This window comes from Melopsittacus undulatus, chromosome 5, assembly GCF_012275295.1.
Source record: "Melopsittacus undulatus isolate bMelUnd1 chromosome 5, bMelUnd1.mat.Z, whole genome shotgun sequence".
NCBI classification, from domain to species: domain Eukaryota; kingdom Metazoa; phylum Chordata; class Aves; order Psittaciformes; family Psittaculidae; genus Melopsittacus; species Melopsittacus undulatus.
In genome coordinates, this window is record NC_047531.1 from 51,839,100 (window position 1) to 51,864,010 (window position 24,911).

Sequence of the window (24,911 nt, forward strand, 5' to 3'; positions counted from 1 at the left end):
TACAGCAATGACCTGGTACGCTGCTGTGCTTCTCTGAATCTCGGCAGACTTCAGCCATCATCTCCATCATCACCTTCTGGGTTCATCCTGCATCCTTATCTTAAGCATCCCTTGTCTGCATTCAGGATTTATTACCCATACTGCTTGGCTCCTAGTAAGAGAGAGAATCACTAAAGCATGACCAGAGAAAGGTATTGAATCATGGAGGAAGAGTGGCATCAAACTGTACCAATAAGGAGCTTCTTTCTGCCACTCACCATCTCACTCACTGCAGTTCAACAGCCTTCCATCTCTAGCCCTTTCTTTGGTACAAGAATTGTTCTTGGCACCCATGTTTCTGCTTAAAGCACTGCTGAGACAAGCTGAAGGAGCAAGACTTTAGTTCAGGAAAGTGGTGGAGTAAGAGAGACACATGAATATCTATATACATCCTTCCTGAAGTTTTGCTGATGCAGTGGAATTACACTAAAGGTTTCTACTAGCACAGCTCTATCAACCAGGGATTGTGCTTCTTCAGAGCATGGCCACATTGGTGACAGCTTGTGGGGTAAACATAGCCAAGATTCAAAGGTTCCCCAAACCACATCTCATATTGTTGTAACAGGGAGCTTCCTAACAATTCCTATCTGTTTCTTATTATGAGGGTGTTGCTCTGTAGTCCAGATCTCTACTACAATTATGTTTACTGGTCAGTCTTGTTCAGCTCTGAGTTCTCGGAAAAAGGTGCAGAAAAACTTCATACCACGAAAGGAAGAAGCTACATGAAAATCCCTCTTGCCAGATGTGACTTTATAACCTGCCTTCATTGGAAAAAAAAAAAAAAGATTTAAAAAAGAAATGGTGACTGTCTGTATACCCACCGATAAAAATGTAGTGAAATATTGCAACAAAAGATAGTTGTTAAGAGTGAATCTTCCAGACTGGTGCTATTCTTTTATAAGCAAGGCTTATCATTTTATAAACTAGGCCAGAGCAAGATTCAGATTGAACAGTTCTACACTGAGGAAGCAAAAGATGTTAATACATCTTTCTTATCTCTAGTTTCTATGAATGAACTAACAAATAGGTGCAATCATCAACAAGAAATCCAAATTCTGAATTTAAAAACTGACTGTATGATTATCATCATCAGAGGATGACATTCTGGGGTTTCCTGAATACTGTTTCACTAAACCAAGAATGCCCTGTTTATTTCTACCTCGTGACTAATAGTAAAATGCCTGATACATAAAAGTAGATCTACTGTAGAAAATGTCTGAAGCCATCATGAAGATGGACTTCCATTAACAAAAGGCACAGCTACATGAATAGGGGACTAATGGAAACAAACTCAACTGTGTGTGCTCAAGGATGCTGGGATTTAGGCCAATCTGGGAGCTAGAGAGGCACAGGAGTGGCTCTCCACTGGTACTCATAACCCCAGACCCTCATCTAAAACAGCCACACAGCTTCCAGACCACAGATGGTCCACAGGACACAGGTGCAGAGCAAGAGAAGAGAAGTTTGGTTCTAACTATAACTGCCCATGTGGCCATGCTTTGAGATACTCAACCGCAAGCTAAACTTAGCAAAACTAGAACATGAAAGAAAATTGCTTACATGAAAGCTACAAAAGGGTTTATTTTCAAGATGGTAGAGTTTAGCAATCTCAGTTCTTCAGAGCTTCAGACATCTGCAAAGTTGAAGGCTCAGACCCAGTTTTTAGGGTTTAGGAAATCAACAGAATTTAAACATTAGGAAATAGACATGCAAATAATTCACTATTGTGATGCAAATACAGAAATCAAGTGTCACAGATGGTTGCTATTTCCTCCCTTCTTCAGGGCTGCAGATTTTTCAATTTATTTAGTCTTAAAAAAAAAACATGCAAGTGACATTGTTCAGAGATTTATACTTGCAAAATCAATATATCTGTCACCTACTATATGAACTTGTTTGGTATTGAAATATTTACAGCATGGCAGAAAAACAAAGTATGAGTGGAGTTCCTTGTGTTATCACAAAGCTGTTTGGATCAGAAAATGTTCTTTTTGGTTTTCTCCATTTTGCAGAAATCCAGAAACTCCAGGCAGTAATCATATTATTTCTTTTTAAGCATATGCCTTTCAGGAAAATATTAAGGAAAAAATAATACATTATCTGATAAAAATTCTTGATCATGGTCAGGAACAGACATATTCATGTACTTTTAAGTCACAACCATTGTGTCTACCTTAAGAATTTGGTTCATAGCAATGTGGTAGCTTTGAAGCAAATTTTCAGACTGTTCCCGCTTGTCACATAATAACTGGTTTCTCAGAGTGATGCCAATGTGCACAAAATAGATTCCTGATGGATGAAACCAAACCAGGAGCTCTGTTCCACAGCACTCTCAGCACTCAGTAGAGTGATTGATCCTAAATCCTTGTGTGGGTTTTCCACTACAAGGACCTCCAGCATGTAGCTGAGGTAAATACATTCCCAGAAGGCTCTCAGACCCTGAAGAGTGGCCCCAAAGCCTGAAGGAGGTTGCAGGGTCAAGTACTATATACATCTTCCTATTTGCTGTCATCTTCCAGTCCTCAACTGTTTCAGCAGTGTCTGCCTATCTGCTGCTGCTTTATTCTCCTTCATTCATCCAGTTTGAAACCTTTCCCTTATCATTTTTCCTGCCTTCTGTTGTTGAACCCCTTGCTGAACCTTTCTTTCATTATCCTCTTTTTTGTCCTCCTGTACGCTTGTTACAGTCACATGTTTTGTCATTTGAATGCTTGTGCCAGCCTGTTTCTGCTAGCTGCACCTCTTCTCATACCTATCCTGGGCCTTTCCTTAAAGCCTTTCCTAGTGTCTACTTTACACCTTTCCCCCTTGGACGGGGTCGTGGCAGGAGCAGGACCCATACATGCTGATGGCCCATTGCAAGGGGCAAATGGGAGCAGGGGAGAAGCTCTTGTCCCCACTAGGGAAACAGAGAGAAGGAAGCTTACCTTGCTAAAGGACTTCGTTCCCTTCCTGCAGGACCTAATCACCCCTGACATAATCACCCCTAATCATACAAAAGCCTTGCACCCACCACAGGTCATCCTATCTATCTGACACTGTCAATATATTCCCATTCATTAGATTTATTTTATAATATATAATTAATTTTATTTATATGTTTATATATATTTACTTATAAATTCTTTTACAATATATAATTTACTTAAAATTCATATCCTATATTCAAAAACCACTGCAATATTTGAGCTTCAGCAATATATTATAGAAGGACACCAGTATTCTTATACTCTTCCAGACCAAGGATATCCAACTGCTCAAACAAGATCTCACTGTGCTGCAAACTCCCCTAGAAAACCCATTTAAAACTTTGCCATTACAATAATGAGTCAGACCCTCAACTAGTCTAGTCCAAAAGGTAATCTCAGACAGAGAGTCATACCAAATATCCATGAGTAAGTCTTGTCACTCATGGAGATGGTTGATACGTTATTGGAAATTAGTCAGGCAGTGATGATCTTTTAGCTCATCTCCATAAACCTACTCCAGGCTTGCTCTAAAAGAATTTTCCAGTGAGACTATGCTACAAATGCAAACAACCCAGACAGAAGATGTGTAACTGCGAGGCAATATTATGATTTTTGATTCACTCCAGACTGATGAGAAATCAAGTGCCTTTTCTTTTCAGTTAGATCTACATCTGAGAAAAGGGAAAAGAATTTTTACTACTTCTGTCATTTTGAGAATATTAATATGGGCCTCAGCTCTCTTTTTCTCACCTTCATCATTTTGTGGTTGTGAAGAATAGCTCATCATATACTAGTGAAAATACAAACACTTCATTTTGAGAAAATTGGTGTAATTTTCCAGACTGGTTTTCTTTTCAGATCTCTTCATTCCCCTATTAGCTACAGCCAGCTTCTGCACATCCCGTGCCCCTCATCAAAATGCAATTTTTTCTACTTCCAACCCTGCGCCTACAGCTCATTCTCCCTTCGATTGGGGTATTATGCATTGCCTCAGCAACCTCTTCTGTATGCACTGCCCATATCTATACCAAGTTGGCCACTCCCTCTGTACCCTTTTCTTTCTCATCTTTTGTTGAAGCTTGCATTTATTTTCAAAGACTCTTCTACTCAGCCTTTTATGTGCTGTGCTTTAAACCCTTTTATTCCCCTGAGCATTCCCAGATCCATTCTTTCCCAGAGAGGGAGGTGGATCTTCCTTGAAGTCATTATTCAGGGAAAGGAGACCAGGCTCCATTATTTGATTGATTCCACAAGTCATTTAAATGAATAATACGTATGTGCAGCTAGCAAAAGCATGTTAAAATGGTTAATTTGATAATTTCTTTTCAGTGATAGTGGAAGAATATAAAATTCGTAAAATGAGTAACTGAGCAAAATGGCAAGAATTAATGTTTTGTCCTGCTTTCTTGAAATAATATTAAATGACAACATAAATCCTATAGAAACACTTACAGAGTATTACTGTATCTACTAAGAGTTCATTATGTCTTTCATTATTAGAATGAAAGGCAAAGAAATGAATTATTAGATTATGATGTTAAAGCTACACCATTTTTGCTTAAGCAATTGCATTACTCGTAGCACAGCATGCCAGAAAAATGACTAGTTTGGTGATAGATCTTCATTTCTATTACAAAGCCTCTTTTAAAATAATTAGCAACAGGACAGAAAGTAAAATACAAAATATCTTTAAATGTAGGAAAAAAATGAGGAATTATTCTGATTATCTAAATTAGCCTGAAGCATTTGCTTGTATGACAAAAAGGTCACTGCAATAATTTGTCTAACTTCATGGTCTTTATGCTAGGGAGGTTGAACACTTAAATAGGGTAGTGGTTAGGACAGGAATGATGGTGACAAAGCTCTTCAAACAAAATCTTGCAACTCATTAAAAACATAAATAACAACTTCCTGATTTTAGTTAATTAAAAGCCCTTAGAAAGTTCTATACTGGCTTCAAATGAACAGATCAAGTTTCTGTTGCCAAACATTTGGGGATGATTTCCACTGGATTTATCAGGAATTGTACCTGTAAAGGGAGAGAAAAATATGGCCATGGAAAGAAAGATTCTGAAGTCATGTCTGACAGCATATCCAAATATGCCTGTGACAACTGCTGGAAGTATGATTGGAACCCACGCTGGAACCCACACCACTAGATTTTGCCAGGCAAGATGATGACAGGCATTCTGTGTTTGGAAACGTCATTTAGACATAAGTTTATTATTTAATAGTAGAGCCTTAGCCTTAATGCTGGAATTTCCTATGGCATCAGCATTTGTTAACCTCCAGCCCTGGTCCCAAGCTTACCTCCTTTGCTCAAACAGAGGAAAGGGACTGCAGGAACTCAGCACTTCTTTTTGGCCAAGGACTTCTCTCCAGCACATCCCCAGTATCTTTACACCCAGCACAGTGCCAAGCCCTTTGCCATCACCTTTCATAGTTCTGGTCTTTGGGGTCTATTAGGGACAGCTTCTGTGCAGAAATCCCCAGCTGCCAAAAGCTCTCTGGAAGCCACAGGCAGAAGGTACAATGTGAGGGCTAAATTAAAATGTTTCTACAGTCCTATTGCAGTTGGTCATCAGACTAAACTGCCATAAGGCACCCCTTTTACTAGTGTCAGCTTGAGTCCCATGAGGGACTCATTTGTGTATGTCAGTAACTTTATTACAACTCTTAACAAGGGCAGAGTCATATGTCATGCATTTCTTTCTAGCAGTGATTGGGAAGTACTTTGTAACCGGTTATTTTTAAGCTTGCTTATGCTTATGAGCAGTTTGATAACACTTCACAGACCAGACAGCAATGACCCTTTGTTCCTTGTTAAACCCTGAGCTTATAGAGATGTGGCAGTGGGTCCATCTTTGTCAGATATGTGCTGGGTTTTGGTTGAAATTCCTTAGCTTTTTCTGAAGTCAGCTGGAAATAGGGTCTGAAATGAAAGGTCATTCTAATTGAGGGCTATGCAAAGCAGTGACTCCAGCAAAGAAACTAACCTTCAGGATGTATAGCATCTTCCATACACTGAAAACCACCAGTCTCGTATATACATGCAGGGATACGCTTGCATAACTTGTATTATTTATGCTCTCAACTTCATCACTTTTCCATATTAAAATGTGATGATTTCATATTCACTCTGTGGCAGCATATGCTGATGATACTGGAAAATATTAATCATTTTTCTATGGTTTCAATTCTACAGAGTCATTGTTCTGCCATTTTCATCTTCACACTGGATGAAGGCTTACCCACTGGTGTCATTGTAAAATGATAGAGTGTTACCAGCTCCTTACTGGAGGCATAAAGCATGTGTTTAAAGAATTAGGTTAATAAAGAAATAGGAACTCGGTGGCAGGAAATACCATTATAGACTTTAGAACACCAGGAGTGTAATTAGTACTGTGGCATAATAATGAAAGAAGGCAATAAAATAATTTTACTTCATTCTGTAATTCTTAGAGCAATGCAAATTAGCTTGTCAGCAGGGAAGGGTTGGTTTCTTTTTTTTGAATTTCATCTGTATGCTATCTTAATGTTATTTTCTTTTAGAAACATTTTGCAGAGTATACTGAATACTGTAAAACTGATTTTTGACTTCACATGGTACATGAATGATTGTTCTTTTTCAGGTTGAAAATCTCATCTACGACACAATTAGAAGAGTTTGTATTGGCTAGAGAATCCAGAGTTCCATGGTTCCCTGGTCACAGGAAAATACACAGGATGTGAGCATTTGATCTGTGATCTCTATAAAGCCATTGGAGACTCAGGAGGTCTGAGATAACAGCACCATTGTACCAGCCTTATTCAAAGCAAAAAGAAATCACATCGGTGGCAATTTGAAAAATTCAGAGTGATGAGAAGAAACAATAGGCTCAAGTTATTTAATTTTTATGAAAAAAAAACCCATACAAATGTTATCTCATTGAATAATGGTGGAGAGAAGTTGTAAAGCGATAAACCACTAGAAAAATTAGAGTAAAAGCATATTAGAAGCAGAAGCACAAGGCACATGACACCAAGTGCCATCTCCACTTTCAGCTGGTCAGAATGTCCTCTGCACTACATGTTATTTCTACCATATATTGAAAGTACTGATTAGAGAGATTCTAGTGACACTGTTTCATTGCAAATCCTTACATTTTGTGTTTCACAAATAGAGCATGTTGGATCAGATTCAGCTGGCACATATTAAAGAACTGCAAAGGCACATGCTTTTCCAGTATTAGTACTGCATTTGCACTGCAACCATATTACTGTTGGATATTTATTTACTGTTGACTGTATTGTGTATGAGTTATAGAAATGTGTTATAAATAATACATTTGCAATACAAAACAGAAACATATTAATTTGCTTTTTATTTCTGGAGAATAATTGATTGTGATCTATTCTCTGCTTTTTATTTACCTTTACTATTTTCAGCAGGGTACTAGAATTCTGATTCCTTTAGAAAGAACTGTCATTCTGATTTTATATAGTAAGTCAGCTTACTGCTATTTCATTAAAACCTAATTTGAACTGAACTAAACACTTCTCCAAACTAATTTATCTGACATGGAAAACTTGAGAACACTAAATCACTAATGGTCTCATTTTATATTAATAAATGTAGGCAGATGTACTGACATCCTATAGATTCATGTCTATGTGGCATAAAAACACAAAAGAAAAGGAGGGGCGAGACCTGACAGGAATATAAGTTTAGTGGAGCCAACCTTGGTCAAGAAATTGGGCTGGGTCTTTTTAATGAGAAAGGTAGATAGGAATTATAGGCCCAGAAGATGGAATTTGGTGATGGGAATTAAGGCAACTCAGGAAACCATTTAGTCAGTTCCAGACGGTGAAGGCAGCATGGGATGAGGAGCTCACTTCGAGCTGTGGCAAGACAGGCAGGGGAAACACAATGTTTAAATGATTTCTATTGAATTACATCAAAAGCCTACACTCTGAGAGTGTTAGGGTTGCAAAGCTGGGTATTTAGAGGGTAGGAAATGCCTGATTTAAGGTTTCCCAGACAAATTAAACTTGTAACTCTAACATGCACTGTAAAATCTTTAATTACAGGATAACACATACCTTTTTACACAGGACCTTTGGCCTTTCTGTGCACGTGGATGGCATACATTTAATGAGCAACTATTCATTAGCTTGTTTTATCCTCATTGTTAAGTGCATGGCCTCATGCCTCATTTACTGTATCCTATTCAAACTCTGCCCTGAATACACAATTAGTAATATCCTCATAGGATCTCACATATAATTCATTGCTATAGTACTTAGTGCTTCACAAACATTAATTAATGTCTCCAACCTCCTTACAAGGTCATTTTTCTTATTTTTATGGTTGGGAATAGTGTGAGATGACAAAGGACTGATTATATTTTTTTTTCTTTTTTTCATCCCTGTGACTCTCCTGAAGAAACAACCAATCACCATTTTCCTTCTGTATCCTGATGTGAAGCCTGGCCCCTTTCCCCTCCTCCTGCAGTAACACTGTACCAGCCATTTGACAAGCCAGTGAATCACGGCACTTTATTGTTCTGGAACAAGTCTATCCTCCTGGGCCATCTACAGAAAGTAAGCAACCTCCTGTCCAAACCCACTGCTTGAAGTTTGAACTGCTTCAAAATGAACCAGCAGGCCCACAGATCCTTACATGTTAGAATCGGGGGTGTACAACCAGGGTTTGAGTGGCTGCTCCACTTGGCTGTGGCACACAAAAGGGAGCAATGTCACTGGCCAGAGCTGCCACTAGAAAATGCTTAACTTTCTGCCTTGCCCAATGCAATGCCAGCAGTGCAGCCATTATATAGAGGTCCAGCACTTCCAGCCTGTCACACTGGTTTTGCCGGCATGGGGCATACGGTCATTCCATGCAGCCAGTATTCCTGGTATTCCTGCTCCTCCCATAGCTGTGGCATCCCATTGGGCCCTGCCTCCTTGCTGATAAGGGAGTCTTGCTCTGTGCCAGCCAGTAAGTGTCCCTTGAGCAGAGCCTGTTCACTGTAGCTTTCATGCAATCATCACCAATCTCTTCACAAAATTAGTTACCCCACTGACTGTGCATCTCCCTAGGCCAGGAGCAATATCCAGATCATACACCCATTTGGATATTGCTCCTGACTGAGGAGATACAGGTGGCCCGGATGATTATCCCAAGCTTCTAGAAGTATGGATAGCTGTACAGCAGGTGAAGTTTGACCTCATCCATGGCTCCCTCCTTAACAGCCATGGCTGCCCCCGTGCCTGTAGACACTGGCTTATGCGAGTTATAATGCTGCCCTGGGCCTAACAGAAGCGTACACCTTTGAAGTTGTTCTGGTGGACTCCTCAGTACAAATCCCAGGAAAATTATCCTAAAAGACGCAGTTGTATTGAGCTTGTTTTACCATTGTCCTACACATTCACATGAGCTAGCTTTAATTTTAGAAGTTTGTATTTGCATTGCTCCCTATACAGCTGGAACAAGCCTGAGTTACTGCCATAGAGAGCAGGAAATACTTACCATAGGAAATGGCACCACATTCCTCAGCCCTCTTCCTTCCTATTAGGTCTATTAGACCCCAACCTAGCAGAAGCAGAAGTGCTGCACATAATTCTTTGAAGAGTTGTAGTAGAAATGCCAGCTTGGTATGGACGAAGCAGAAATGGGAAATTGTCTGGGTGTCGGAGAACAGGAAGAAGTGGAGGAATGGATGAAAGAAAAGCATGTGTTAATGATACCTAAGTTAGTAGGTCATAAAGTCCCCAGCACAAGTATCTGCAGTTTCTCTGAACATCCAGATAAGGAAAAATAAAAAAAATAAATTAAAAAAAGACAAAAATAAACCCAACAAAAACCAAAGGGCAGCCTAAATACAACAGCCCATACTTAAGAGAGACAAAAGAATAATGAGTTAATCATCAATTTTGCCTAATGACTCACAGAGGTGGGACAGCAGGAGAAACAAAGGATTCACAATCACTGTCAACTTCTAAAAGGTATAAAAGACACATTAAAAAAACAACCACATGGTTGCCAATAATAAGAATACCCCAGAAGATCACACAATAAGAACTAAATAACTATCTTCCCGCATCCTGTCACAGCAAATAATCCTGCACAGACTGTGTGCAGGTGCATCATCACGTTTCCGAGTAAGAAAGAATGAACGAGTAAAATCTGCAAGAGAATGACTGTGCACAAGCGATACCTGGTTTGTGCAGAATAAAATGAACTTTCTTTCTCAAGCCACTTCTGGTTGAGGGTTGCTCCATTAGCTGAGCTTCGCAGAACAATCCTGGATGTCAGATAGTGCAAGTGAGCCCACTCCTGATGACAAATTAAATTCGTATTTCAGTGAATATAGAGACTTAGACATAGACAGGTCTACAAGGACTCTTAAACTAGAATTTTACTATGTATAGAGGCTACAATTCTCAAGATAAGGAAGGCATACAACAAGAGAACCAGATGTTTTCTCTCAAACAATGTGTGCCTTACTTTTGTTGATAAGGCCTGAGAAACAGATAAATGTCTGTAAAATACAGCAATTCCAGGAGCCTTTCAGGGTCATAAATTAGATCAAACAAGAGCATGTAGTTAATTGGAAAGATTTAAGATTGGGAAAACTAACCTTCTTAGCTAACAGATTTCCATAAATGGTTAAAATGAGGAGAGGCATTTCTACCCTAGAGACCACTCCTCAAAATTCACAGCACCCAAATTACCATATGCATGATTAGTGAGAATTGGGTGGGCATTTCATGCACTTACAAGGAGTATGTATATAATGAAGGTGTATAAGCTGTAAACTGTCTTTTTTCAATGGGTGTGTTAGGTGGAGCGATCACCCATGCATCCAATACCATAATAAAGTAATGCCGGCTTTCTAACCTGTCATTCTGGTTAGACAGTTTATTTTCTGGGTTTCCGTAACACTCGTGACAGGACTCTGCATCAGCTTGGCCTCAATGTGTGAATCGGCTGTCCTGGCTAGGAAGCATCACGTGCTCCCAGGTGTGATTTCCTAATGGAAATCAGATTTGATATGAGTTCCAGGTCAGATGAAGAGGTAAAACCAGCACACAGCAGAGGACTTGAGGTGAGCACGGGCTCTGACTCTTTTGTGGGGACAGTGTATTTGACTTCCTGAAAGCCAGCATCTAAGCATCCAACACTGGGAGTGCTATGCAGATTCCAAAAGAGATATATGTGGCTCTTTGTAGGTCCTCTCTAACCACTGGCAAGCTATGTTAGTCACCTCTACTATCTGCAGAAAGGTGACATCCATCTCCATTCCCAGATGCCTACCTATTGCAATAGTTTTAGGTCACCAGTGCACTGAAGCACTCACTAAACTTTGCAGATTGGGAAGGGGATCTTAAATACCAAAGCCTACACAGTCCTTACAAGCAAGTCACTCCTCCCTTGCCTGTTAATGGCTTTGCAAACTCCTGTAGCATGAGTACACATCTTTAAATGTTTTACGAGCTTGTAATAGTCACCCATTAATCATTTATGATTGAGACTAAAATATTTTGCTGGCAACTGTATCACTGGAAAGTGATAATAAATACTGGTTACACTGTAAGAATAACAACTCTCTTGTAGATAAGAAAGTTGTGCTATCAGCATAATTAGGATTTTAATTTTCGAAGTACTTTAAAGAAGAATGGCTCCATATAGGATCCTCATCAGAGAGGTAGCTGCAAAGAGAAACTCAACCTATTTAATTTCCATGCAGCACTGGGAACATGAGCTTGGGTTAGTGTTTCATGCCATCAGGGCTGGAAGCTCTGTTTACATGTGAATAAGTAGCAGATACTGTAGTTGCATTTTCTTGTATACCACACTCTGCTTTCCTTACAGGAGAGCTTTCAGTCTGGGCTCCATGAAGTTACTGCTGAACAGGCTGCACTCAGACACAGCAGCATTTTGGTTATTGTCAGGCAAAATAAACTGTTTCAGTGCATGGCTATCTACAAACATCATGCTTGCTCACAGTATTCACAGAAAATTAAGTTACTTTCTGAATCTAAAAACTAATCCTTGTAATCCTAAATTAATTGTTAAACACATCTGCACCATTATAAGCAAACAGAAGATAATGGTAAAGAATAAAGGACTGTTTTCTCTGCACCATTTCAGCAGTGCAAAGGAATGTCAGTAAGAAAGATAATCATGGTCAAAGCCATTACACAGCACAGCTGTAAAATTACTCTAACAGTCTGAGGCAATAGCTACACATTAGGTTCATCGCTCTTTAAATAGTTATTTTCCAGCCCAGTCAACTCCTGGAACTGGTTTGTTACACAAATAACCATGGCAAAGAGGGCAGAAAAGAGCAGTAGAATAGAGGATGGCAAAAGAAGGTGAAGTGTTCCTTAAGCTCTCAACACTGGCAGGTGAAGATGCTTGGAGCCACAGCCTTATGCAAACAGTCCCATGGAGTTCATGATCAGTGCCTTTTAGGGACATGGTTTAGTGGTGGATTTGGCAGTGCTGGGTTAATGGTTGGACTTTACGATCTTAAAGATCTTTTCCAACCTAAATGATTCTATGATCCTTCCACAGCAGTTTGTGTCCTTCCTTGTGATCACTAGGGTGCAATATTTTTAGAACTAAGCATCCAGGAGCCTGTGTGATAGGGGAAAGTTCAGTCTTAGGAAATAATCAACAAAATGTAAACATTTGCTGATAGCTGATCAAATAGTGAGTCTACACAAACCTAGCAGCAATTTAGCTGTGATGTGGTAAAGTAATAAACAGCTTTATAGCATTACAAAGCCACAGCCATCAATTAATTTCTGCAGATGTGTAATAAATGCATACAAAATCCCAAAACAACTCATGTTATTTAGACTTGAAGTGAAAACTCAGAGCTGGTTTTTCCAATCCTGGATGCGTTTATAGTAACAATGACTTCAAAAAGGACTTCAATCTGACCAGGTATTGGAAAATGGTAGCTGTAACTTTTCCCAGACAGAATTTTGGTCTGACTGCAAGAGAGAGAATTGCCTTCTTTCCTTCCAAAACAAGCTGAAACCCAGTTGATGGTTTTCTCAGAGTTTGGGACTCACCAACCTGATGATTCCTGGTAAAGTTTAACATTAAACAGATGTGACCTTTGTTAGGTCCTCAATTGCTTCTCAGACTTTTGGCTAACACAGTTTCTACTACGGACTGATGTATATTGGAAGCAACAAAAGAGCACCACATGGGCAAGACAGGAGAGACAGGAAGAAATAAAGTAACGTTATGCAGCCATTATTACCTGCAGCCATCATCTTTGCATGTTGATTGTCTGGAAACAGCACAGATCAAACTTCCAGGCTGGAAGCTTACTCAAAAAGCTCTGGAAGCTGTTGCAACAGCAGCCAGGCTCCTGGGGCTTTAGTGCTTCCTGGTGTGATACAGTGGATACCCACACTGTGATGGAGGAGGGATGAAGGATGAGCACTCTCATCACCAACTAGCTAATTATTTTGCTCATAGGTACATGAATTAAGTTAAGTTTTAAGTCGTGAGTTGTAAGTTATGAATTGGAGAACTTGGTGAGAAATTTCACTACTTATGTGACGAATGAGTGAATTCACATGACAGACTAGTCTGTGCAAAGGGGATTAAGCTCTTTTTGTTATTTTTTTCTTCTTAATTAGCTCAAAAAGTTTAACTTACAGAGCACATCCTGTAAATTTGACAGATACAAATGGACCATAACAACAGTCTTCAAAAGTTTATTTCAACATGGCTCAGTCTATTTCAGCAGAGAACAATGAATGAAACGTTAAATTAACTTACTTCAATGTATTTTGAAAAATAATTATGAAAAACCCCAAACAAAACCCACAGCTGAGGCCTGAAGGGTTGCCCACGGCTAGCCAAGGGTGAGCCTAGGTAGCTACATTCACTATTTTGATTATGTAAAATTTCTGTGAAGCCAGAGAGATATAGACCTCAAATATAAACTTATTTAACATCAGATTAGACTGTTTTGTTTTCTCTCAATCTACTGCACATCAGCCTTTGAAGTCTGGAATTTAATGACTTCTGCTCTAAGTTCCACTAGAGGGTTTCCCTACGGGACATTAGCAAACTTGTCATGTATTCCTAGAGATGTCAAAACTTCATATAACATAGCAGTGATGCTTGTAGAGACTTTGGATGCAATTATACCACTTTGTCCTTTATATGGTTTGACCAGGGTGAACCACCTCAATTAAGCTCTTCACCAGTCTTTCTAGTCTTTCTTCATTTGTCTGTAACAGCTTCCCTTATGATCAAAATAATTGCCCTTGCAACACTGAAGGAGTTTCTTTTTAAGGAGACTCCATCCCTCAGCTGTAATTTATTTATAAGCATGGTTCAGGCCAAGAATTTTTAGATAATTTGTAGATTTGTCTCTGTTCAGGCATATAGTCTGTATTACTAACTCCCTCTAAAATGCTTAAGAAAAGTGTGAGTTTGGGACTGAACTGAGTGAGTTTGTACTGGTGTGGTAAAGAAAGGGGAGGAAACAGAACCAGGATCTGCCTCACTGGTACTTTGTCATGGATCAGACAATTTTTATACCAAATGATCCCCACGAGCTACTGAAGAGTGTGTGGATGCTGAGTTAGGATGCTTTTCTGCTTTTCTTTCTTTTTCAGTGCTGTGTCAATATTCCTGATTGTTTATGACATGCCTTGTGACAGTTCGAGCAGTGGACCAAGACAGTAGGAGTTGTATTGTCAGAGGAGAAAAACATCCTGACCCTCAAAGTTTCCCATATCCCTATGAAATGTGGATATGCTGGGACAGAAATCTGGCCAGGCACACGAGTGCCAATAGCCACAGCCATGGATCTATGCCTTGAACACTGGTTGTCTGCTGTACACTTTGGTCTGCCTTGGGGTGGAAGAAGAGTTGCTAGGCCTGGTGAAATAGGCCAGCCAAGAAAGTGGTGGATAATGTGGTTGCATTGTGTGACATCCCTTCTTCCTTGGCTAAGGGATGGAGCCGTTGCACAGAGGCACGCACTCAGAAGGTGCCAGGGACAGCAATCATGCTGCAGACACACTGCTTGGTTGCATACAAATGGAGCTGAAGAAATGCAGCAAGACAAAACTAAACAGAAGGTCCATTACATAGAATCATAGAATAGTTAGGATTGGAAAGGACCTTAAGATCATCTAGTTCCAACTAGATGATCCTTATGATCATCTAGTTCCCATGGGCAGGGACACCTCACACTAAACCATATCACCCAAGGCTCTGTCCAACCTGGCCTTGAACACTGCCAGGGATGGAGCATTCACTACCTCCCTGGGCAACCCATTCCAGTACCTCACCACCCTAACAGTAAAGAATTTCTTCCTTAGATCCAGTCTAAACCTCTGTTGTTTCCATTTCAACCCATTACCCCTTGTCCTATCACTACAGTCCCTAATGGATAGTCCCTCCCCAGCATCCCTGTAGGCCCCCTTCAGATACTGGAAGGCTGCTATGAGGTCTCCATGCAGCCTTCTCTTCTCCAGGCTGAACAGCCCCAACTTTCTCAGCCTGTCTTCATATGGGAGGTGCTCCAGTCCCCTGATCATCCTCGTGACCCTCCTCTGGACTTGTTCCAACAGTTCCATGTCCTTTTTATGTTGAGGACACCAGAACTGTACACAATACTCCAAGTGAGGTCTCACAAGAGCAAAGTAGAGGGGCAGGATCCCATACCAGGTCCTCTTCTTGTAGACAACAGAAGCAAATAGTCACTGGCAAGGTAAGGCATGCCTGAACAGACAGACACACCAGAGAGGAAGCAGAAGCAGCTTTCTGTCTACAGCTAGTAATGACTTTTTTCCTGGTTGAACAAGAGGAAAATCTGTGCATATTCACACACATTCACATTACCATGCCCACACTCTTAAGATGCTCTACTTTGTTGTTGTGCAGATTTTTGTTTAAAATGAGCAGAACAGACAACCCAAATACAGCCTGCAGACCAAACATGAACACTTTTGTTTAGGTAGGATGTATAATGCCACTTGCCCAAAGCGGCACTTAGGGATGGGATCTGTGGGTTTCCCAGCACCAGCATGGCAGAGGTTGGCTAACACTTATCTACTCACATGTCTCATATAATATTTCCTGCTCTGCAGAAACAAATATAAAGTCCCTCCTATTTTACCAGCATTTGCATAGAGTTTCTGCTACTAAACTTCCTGTCTGGGCTGGTATGGCTATTTTTGTATTCACAAGACAGCAAGTCAACACGCAGCTTTGCCTCTTCAGGCAAAAGTCACACACTAGCTATCTCTAGCTCTCAGTTGATAGTGTTTTTGCTTGGAATGTAATATTCTTTCAAGTACCTTGCATAGCCCTAGCAGCCAAAAATCAAAGGATGCATTTCCCAAATAAGTGTGAGGTCTTGTGCCACTGTTGAGACTGACTCCACTCCTCACCAGAGAAAATTAGTCCCAATTTATATTCTTTGAGCAAAGTATCACATCACTGTAAAATCCCAAAGCAAATTGTCTAACAACTGTCTGCTATATTCAGCTTTTATTGGTGCCAGGTTTGCAGCCCTCAAAGGAAGTTTTCTGACACATGCAATAGGAGGGCTCTTTCCACATCCCCCAGACAACATGAAACCTCTGACACAGACGGCTGGGACCACTTGCTCTGCAGTGGGCCACTGGTGCCTCAGGGGTCAGAAGTTACTGACCAGCAAAAGCTCATGATGTGTTTCCACCTGATTTCAGGTCTAATCTGAATACAGCCCTGGTCAAAATGTCCCAGCTCCCAAAATTCCCCACTGCCCAAAGCGTTTTCAGATTTCACACAATCCTCAGTAGCCCACATCAAACCTCAGTCAGGACATTGCTCTGATCCTTCTAACTACAAAAAAAGGCTGCACAACTCATCTCAACACCCCCTGGTTACAGAGGAACACTCACTGCCATTCCTGTGAAAGCCCCCTTGCACCCAACTGGCAGTTCCCCTGCCTCTTGCAGCCTTTTAACTGTGCTCATCCGTCCTTCCTTATGTTGCCACTCCTGAGCTCTCCAGCTCAGAATATAGCACTTTTCAGATATGGATTTTTTCTGGTTGATGTCCAGCTCATGGCTCTGCACTGCTGCTATGCAGCAGCTCTGCATAGCCTGGGGGCTCAGCCAGCCCATCCCATATGGCTGTTTACATCCCTATACAGGCTTTTGAGGCTAATCAGGCTGACCCGATTCCTGCAGTCTTTGCTTGGCCAGTGGCATTTCTGCCAAAGACCAAATAGCCAAGGCCAGGAGAGCTCACACTGCAGCAGCTCCAGTTGCACCTGTTGGAGTACTCTTATCCATAAGTAGCAGACAGGCACAGCAGCAAGGGTTTGGAGGTGGGTTCAAGCCTCAGTGTCACATCAATACCCAAGTGATGGCCACCAGAATGACATGCTAGTCATGACTCGTGTTCCTGCTCCCTCTGAGAATGGCAGTGCTACCAGAAACAGGATTGGTGGGGACAATTTCCCCATTAGAAGGAAACATTAGCCACAGAAATGAGGAATGAGCCCATAAAAGAATCTTGCTACCAAGGGACCCATCTGGCTCTCACCAGCAAGGATTTGCGTGCCTCCCAAGCATTTAAAAGTAGAATTAATAAGAATCTTTTTCTTTCATCAGTTCTAGGCAGTAAGAGGAATGGTTGATTAGTTTGCTTGTTAAAGTATTACTGACATACCATGCTATAGTTTTCAAACAATCAGATCTTGATTGATTTTGATCATGTAAATAAAATTCTTAAAAGGATTATTTTCAAGCCTGTTTGGCTCTATATATAAATGCAGGATTATTTTCAAACCTCAGCTTCCCTTGCCCCAACAAACTAAAGACTATGTTTGCATGCACATGGCACAGGAAATGAAGAGGTTTTATGGGAATGTTTAAAACTCATTTCTGCAGACAAAGCAGACTTAGAAAACCTCATTCAAAAGGGTCACTTTTTCAAGGTTGGAAGGGGCAAATTATGAACCTTGGAAACAGCATTCATCCTCCCAGAATAATTTCATTTTAATCATACCTACAATGCACATGCAGAATGGATGGAAGGATATCAGTGGTGCAGAGTTTGGGAAATAACCCCAGATTCTGACTTTTGAGAGAAATTCATTGGAAATTCTTGGTTAGAATTCTTATTTCCACAATAAAACCAGAAAACAGACATCTTCCAAACATACTGGATGCACTACAGTGGCTTATGCCTACAAGTACATGTACTTTGGGAAAAGCCCAGATACCAAGCTCCTGGGCCAAAGAACAAACAAACAGCAACAGAAATGTTTCTGGGCAGAGATGGACTCTTGCCTGGAGGAATGTGGGCTTCCCTGGCAGAACCAAGCATCCTTAAGGCAAGATGTGTTTCAAGAGCATGCACATGCCAGTCTAAATATGAATTTTTGACTCACCTCTCTTTGAACAGTTTCAAACTCGTGCTTTAACTTCATGTTCCTTAGTGAAAAGGGAAAGGTTTGGGGATTCTGGGGGGGGAGACTGGGGAACCAAAGCAGTAAAATAAAGTGCACTGACAGCAACATCCACTCCATAAAGCACAGACAGAATTTACCTCACTTCCTGTTAGCCTGTGACTATTACAGGATGAGCAGGAGGGGTCCAAGGCAGAGCTCACGAAGGATCTTAACAGTGATGCAGAACAAATGGCAGGAGCTTTCAGATCATCAAGGAGCAAAACTGAAGTGTTATTCATCAGAAAAAAAAAAGACAAAAGAAAACCTGTAAAAGTAGGAGAATTTGTCACTGATGGTGCAGAAAGAACATTCAAGAATCAGTTCAATGGCAAGAGGGAAAGTTCTGGGCACTGTTTTTCCACAGGCAATGAATTTGAAAAATAAAAATAAAAAATAAATAAAACCAAACTAAAATGGAAACAATTAGTAAATTCAGGTTGAATTCAGTTAAATTCTTGGCTGAAATGAGAGTACAAGAATAGATATTTGAAAATGGCAAATCCTTCCATTCCAGCTCTTTGCAAATGAAGTTTTGCAACCTCTTCATTCAACATGTCGTTCACTTAAAAAAACAACAACAACAAAAAAGACAATAATAATCAGAACACAAAACATTCCATTTTGGTGGAATGAAATATTTTCATGGAATGAAATATTTTGGTGGAACAAAACATCATGGTTCATTCAAGGTTTTGGCATGAGGAGTTTTTTGGGTTCATTTTGCCAAGAAAACTTTAGAAAATTCTGATCCAAGACATATTTTTTTCTGCTTTTTCGGTTTGGCCTCTGAACAAAAAAAACAACCCAAAGCAGTATTTGCCCAGATCTGTTAGAGTCATTGAGTGAAATGGTGCCAAGGTAACATCATTTTATCATAGCAAAATGAAGGCTCCAAAGCATAAGATTAATCCAAAGCAGCTGTGTGCTCTTCTATATTGCTGACTGCTGAAGAAAATACAAAAGGAACAGTGCAATGACACATGTGATGAATTCTGGAATATGACCTATGTGCCTAGAACCCAAAGATGGTGGAGGCTTTCTTTCCCTCTGTCCTTTGCTTTTTCTCCCTAGGCTTCTGGCCACACATGCCGAGGATATATTGCTAGTAAGCATAGTTTCTTAACAAATGGACTTCACTGACAAACTGTGGCTGCCTTTTGCTAGCTCAAGCATTGTCTTGGCCTTCACAGGTTGTTTATCGGTGAATGCTGCAACGCACTTAATTTCAAAAGACATAAGTCATTTTAGCTGTAAAGTTATCTGAAGTCCTCTCGGTTTTTGTGTGCCCTCAGTTTTAATGCTGAACGTTCGCTGGTAGGCAAGACATGAGACAAGCACAGCTTCCTGCTGCTCTCTCTGCTCCCATTTGTGCAGTTCTTGTGGCCATTTCTGCCACCACTGAGGCCCCTGCTGGGATCAGTGAACTGCTGCCAGCATCAGGATGCAGCATGAGTGGAAACATGTTTCAGTGCCTTTCATATGCATTTGGCAAACCTAAGGTTTTTAGAGCTCATTTCTCAGAGAGGGAAAAAAAATCCCATATTGTCTTCACCAGAAAATGTATATACACAGAACATAGATAAGGAATAATAAATGGGAGGTAACAGAGCAGTTATTACTGCAGGAGGAATCTTTACAGCACTTTGCTTCCAGCAGCAATGACCTGTTCACATCCTAATGAGGGTCTCTGTGTCTGGAGCTTGGAGGACTGAGAGCATTTGCTGCCAGGTAAAAAGATGTTTCATGTCCCCTTCATGCTCCTTGCTGTGACTCCATCAAAGAATGGCTCTATCTTATGTAGAAAATAATTGATTAATAAAGTAAACACCAATAAAAGAGATCTCTTTGAAAAGCACCCAGTCATACCTGCCAGTTATGTGTTTCATGAAAACATCAGTAAAATGCAGTGTGTATTAGTCTTCCTTCAACAACAGTAAACAAGAGAAGCAATGAAACAGTAATAGAAATGATAAATTAAAGACAGGGAGCATTCCATTTTGAATCTCATGCAATAGCCTGTGAACATTATTTTTGTACTGGCATGAAAACTCTAACTAGAGTAACACAATAAGGTGCAATATTTTCAGTGGTTATTAGCCCATTGGATGGCACATGTGACAGCCAAGCACTTGACAATGATGTTAAGACTGGCTTAAGACCACCTGGGAGGGGATAAAGTAATTTAGAACAACACTTTATGATCTGGTGAAGCTCAAATTAGTATGCTACTGTTTACTAAAAAGTTCCAAAGATGAAGCAGGAAGAAAGAGGACCTAAAAGGGAAACATCTGCTTTCTTCTATTAAGGATGTTGGCAGAATTGCTTCCAAATATGTAATGGTACATATTATAAATCTATGTTTAGTCATATTTTATAAAAATATTCCATGTGGTACACAGTAAGGCACTATTAAAGCAGAAATACTCATATCGAAAAGCAAAGACACTATAGCTATTGGCTGAAACATGGATAGAAGATAAGTTACAAGAAAGACAATTTTAGAGGAAGCTAGGTAGTATGCTCATACTGGTATCCTCACACCCATTTGCACACCACTGTAAACAGTTGTTCCCCAAAAGAAGAAGTTCAGATTTAGAAACATGTTATGTCAATTTATTATTCAGCACATGGCACATGCAACAGGTGAGGGTTTCACTTCATATATTTCAGGTGTATAATGGAAGCATAAGTCGAAACTCAATAGCCAGGCTTTATCCACACTGGGTCTTTGCAAGCTGCTTTGCAACAGTGTAGAAAGCTATTTTGATATTTATTGAAATTTTATCTTTTGAAACTGAGGAGCTACAGGTAGGGTGCTTAGTATGGTACTGAAAGAGGAAGACAATTTCATTTGTTCAGAGAACATAGTATCTGAATACTTGTTTTGAAGACACATGTTCTATGGTAATTAACATAGATTGAAGTATTAAGGATATTTTCAGCAGCACTAGCATCTCTTCTCAGTGTTAACATGAGTGAAACATCAGGAGAGCTGAGTTTGGAGATCCTCCCTGTTGTGGTTTAAACCAAGTCCACACACAGCTCGTTCACTCCCCACCCTCCTCCTCCAAATCCCGGAGAGTTAGGAAGGAGAATCCAAAGAATGTAGCCCCCACTGGTTGAGATAAGCACAGTTTAATAGCTAAGGTATAACACAAATAACTCCTGCTACTACTACTACAAACAATAATGATAAAGCAAATTACAAGTGAAGAGAATACAACACCTCACCAGCCACCGACCCATAACTCATCCCACCCTGCCCGACCGAGCACCGACTGATACCCCCTCCATCCTGCCAGAGCTCCAGCCCTTCCAGGTCTCTCCTGGTTACCTCCTGGGTATGATGTGCTATGGTATGGAATACCTCTTGGACTAGCCTGGGTCAGGTGTCCTGTCTCTCCTTCCTCCCCTCCTTCCCCGGCAGAGCATGAGCTCAGAAAAAGGCCTTGGACAAACCAAACATTTGAGCAGTAACTCAAAACATATTTGCTATCAGCAACCGTTCTCAGCCCAAAAGTCAAAACACAGCACTGCACCAGCTACCAAGAAGGAGAAAAATGACTGCTACTGCTCAAATCAGGACAGTGGGCTTGCCAAGACTAAATTACATCTGCATCTGTCAAGCTGGAATCAAAGTTTTTTGTCTCCCAGATACACTTTGCCCATGGTATTTGCTCCACAAAGCTCACATGATGCCATTGCAATGGGAGTGCCATGTCTGCTGCACAGAGGATGCACCTTCACCCTGGAGTCTTGCCTCCTTATTTGACTATGCTTGCTACGAGGAGCCCAGTTTGAAGTACTATGGCAATGGGCTGCATGTAAACTGATGTTTACAGAAGTCTTGCAAACAGGCACAAAAGCAATTTATATTCCCATTCATGTTACTTATGTCAAGCAGACCAGACTTCTGAGAGGTCTCCTCACTGCATTTCATAAAGACAGGTGAGACCTGCAAGCTTGGGCTTAATTTAGGTAGGCAATAAGTCAAGCATGCATTGCTGAAGCTAGATAGTGACATGGCCTTCAAGGCACCACATGGCCAAAGCACCAGGTACAGAGCAGATGTTGCTGGAGTTAAGCACATGAATTCATACCTGCAACACTAAGACAAGATTTTAGGCTCTTTTGTCTATGAAAAGTATCTTCCCTGTTGTAGAGCTAAGGTAAAAAATCTACAACTCACAAACGTGACAAAAATCTTTACAGTAAATTATGCATTAGCTTTCTGTGCAAAGTGTTTCAGGTGACAGCAGCAGATGGTTTTGAGTCATGTGTACATATGTTTCTCAGCACAAGATGTTCCTGTGGAAGCTTCTAGGCACAAAGAACTCAAAAAAGATCAGATAAGACCCTTTCAAAGAGGAAGAGGGAAAGATGTCATTCCAGTGATAACTTTAAAAAGATAACCAAATACTGAAAAAGACACTTCAGTGCATAATTAAAGCTAAGAAAAAGTTTCTTGCATTGAGACACAAATGAATATATGAGGCTTTGTATCTACTTTTTTCATTTAGTGTTTTTTGAGCAGGTTGTCACAGGAGCCCCTGAGAATACACCCATCGCATGACAGCAAAGGCCCTGGAAGTACAGGCACAGAATGACTCTAGAGGTAAAAGCACAAAAGTCCAGGATGGTCTGTAAAGGAATGCAACCTTGAGAGCTGGGCAGGGCTTGCTTTAGGGCATAACAAAGAAGCCATAAAAAAGTGGAACAAAGAACTTATATAGAATAGATATAAAACATCTCCTGAGTGGTAAAAAAGGAAAAATGGAGAAATACAAAAAGCGACCAAACATACAAAACAAATCTCTGCAAAACTGGGAAGACAGGAAGAGCAGAGCAAGAGGAGGTGCCCCTGCATTGTGCCATCCCCTCACTCAGGCAGTAACAACTTCATGTCCAGCCAACATGCATCTACAATGGGTCCTTGCTCCCCCCTTCTGATAGAGGGAGGGCTGTCTGTCCTACTGAAACTCAGCAGCTACCCATCAAGTGTCATCTCTTTGTCTACAGATTAATTTAGAATTACATGGAGTTACGTACACACACATATATGTACATATGTTAATATATGTGTGTTTCTTGCTCCAGCCTTCCCACACGAGGTGATTGAGACTACAGTATCAAGTAGACACAAACCAGGCTTTCTTTTTACAAATTAATTTAAAGTGTGGCATAATAAAACCAAAAATATATATATATACACACAGATATTAAAAAACCTCAAAGTACTTAAACGTTTATAAAATGATGTAAAACTTCAGATAACGAGTAAATAATTTATTTACACAAATACTTCCTGAAGATGCATTTCCTTGCTCAAGGAATTGCTGAAACGAAGCTTGGCAAATGCAGTGAACCTACAAGAACAGCATTAATTCCAGAAGGTTCTGAATTTAACAGGCTTCTACCTTAACATGAGCTGGGAATTATTATTCTGTCACTCTTTCTGCAGTGATATTAGGATTCAGGTGCCGAGCGTGGCAGTGGAGTGCGAAGGCTTGCTATATGCTGAGCAGCTCCTCGCGGCACCTGTTTACGATCGATTGCCTCATCATCATTTCACACAGCGGGAGAGAACACAGCTAAATTTGCTCTGGAGAAAGCTGAAAATTCACTGGCCTTATTAAAGCCTCTTTCCTCTACAGCCCTGCATGCTGCTTCCTGGGGGGTCTGGCAATGCAGCGCAGCTGTAACAGGGAGCAAAGAGGGGCAAGGAATTTCAGAGGAGTGTCCAAGCTCCTGGGACAGTGAGTGAACATGATAGAGCAGAGAAATCAGAAGCCATGCACATATAAATCGGGGGGTTTTCCTTCCTCCCACCACCAAATGAATAGATCTGCAGAAAACAAGGGTGGAACAATAAATGGAAAGGAAGGAAGCAGGAAAAACATTGTATTTTATATGTTTTCATAAATCATAATAAAACACCATCCCTGACTATTTTCACCTCTGTGGCCAAGTGGGCTCTGTGCTGCGGTGCACAGAACCAGAGTTTGGGCTTCACAGCACAGCTTCCTGGGCTAGGAAGGGCTACAGAACAAGTGCTACTGGGCTGCTCAGTGCTGTCATAGTTGCCAGGAGAGCTTCAGGCACCCCTCTAGACACTCCCCAAAGTTGACTCAAGGAGTAACTCTGAGGGTAGCCTTCTATCTTCTTGGAAATGCAGGCATTACAACCGGAGCACCATAAGACAAAAACAAAAATGCTGCAGAGATATGTTTCATTGGTACTGACTTTCCTCCTGACAGTATTTGCAACCCCTTATCTCTGCTTGGTTTTGTATACACACTGCTGACAGCAAAATTTATTTGCACATAGGGAAAACCTGGCAAATCCTCAAATATATTCACCCAAAAGAGCCATGTGTAAGAATCACACATGCAGAGAGAGGTAACCATCGTACAGAAATAGGTGACCA